This window comes from Neovison vison, chromosome 11, assembly GCF_020171115.1.
Source record: "Neovison vison isolate M4711 chromosome 11, ASM_NN_V1, whole genome shotgun sequence".
Taxonomy (NCBI): Eukaryota; Metazoa; Chordata; class Mammalia; order Carnivora; family Mustelidae; genus Neogale; species Neogale vison.
The window spans coordinates 214,225,194-214,226,382 of record NC_058101.1 but is presented as its reverse complement, the minus strand read 5'-3'; the positions used below and the strand labels follow the sequence as shown (position 1 = coordinate 214,226,382).

Sequence of the window (1,189 nt, the reverse complement as noted above, 5' to 3'; positions counted from 1 at the left end):
CAAGGCAAAATTACTTTGTACTCAATTCTTGTTCCTCAAAATTTCTTCATGTATCCTGTGACTTCTCTGAATTTTAGGTCATATAGCACCTAGTTTTACAAAGAAATCTGTTTTCAATCTTTTTTCTTTTTTTTCCCTTTTTTGTCTTTCCTTTCATGAGCATACCAAAACAGTGATCCCCCAATTCTATTTTATTTAATTTTTTGTCTGTTTTTTTAAAAATGTGGAATGCTTCATGAATTTGGGTGTCATCCTTGGGCAGGGGCCATGCTAATCCTCTTTGTATCCTTCCAGTACTGTCCAAGTGGGCACTCAATCTTATTTCTTTTAATGAAAAGCATCATTATTTAAATTTTTTGTTTTTCTTCTGCAGTTTGAGCTCCTGCCTCCACCTACTCCCAGAGGCTCTGGTCTTCTACCCTAATTGACTCCACAGGAACATTTTCCTTAACCAGAACATTCTTCCTCACAAGGAAGTTTGGTGCTAGCTGTGAATACAATAATGCACTCACCATTTGTCTTTTTTCATTAAATTGATTTATTTATTTTCAGAAAAACAGTATTCATTATTTTTTCACCACACCCAGTGCACCATTTGTTTCTTGATTCTGACCACTCTAACTCTGAAACCTTTGGGGAAGTTACTTAATTCAGATTTAGCTTTCATGAAATAAATATTGAATAACAGCAACCTCAAAACGTTCCTGAGAAAATGAAGTGGAATAAGGGAGATTAAGTCTAATAGAATGAATGAACTTCATCAGCAGTCATTTCCTTCCTGCTGATTGCCTGCAACCTTTCCTATGCCTTTCTTCCAGCTATTAAAATCAATCTAGAGTGCTTCTTCCTCTTTAAAATAAATGTTACTCAGTACCAACAAAGCTTCCTGTTATTTAAAAATAACTTTTTCTTATCATCTTATTGCCTATTAGCTTTTACCCCAGTCTGTGGATATGCCTGATTTCATATATAATGTAACCTATTCTCTAGGTATAAAAACAGGAAAGTAAGGAGATTTTGTTCATTCTATTTCTATCCTGTTCTAAAGTCTTGAAAAAGAATCATATCCTCAGAGAACAGTTTTAAGTTACTCTGTTAAATTGACCATGATCAACAATCATGCTACAGTGTTTGTGAAGACCGTTATATCTTTTTTTTTCCAGAAACAAAAATTATACTTTATAAAAGT

At 33.6% G+C, this 1,189-nt stretch overlaps 1 pseudogene; it reads right to left on the bottom strand.

Annotated features, from left to right (window-relative positions):
* Window positions 1–217: 217 nt before the first annotated feature.
* On the bottom strand, window positions 218–315 carry LOC122890725 (annotated as a pseudogene).
* Between the last annotated feature and the right edge of the window lie 874 nt (window positions 316–1,189).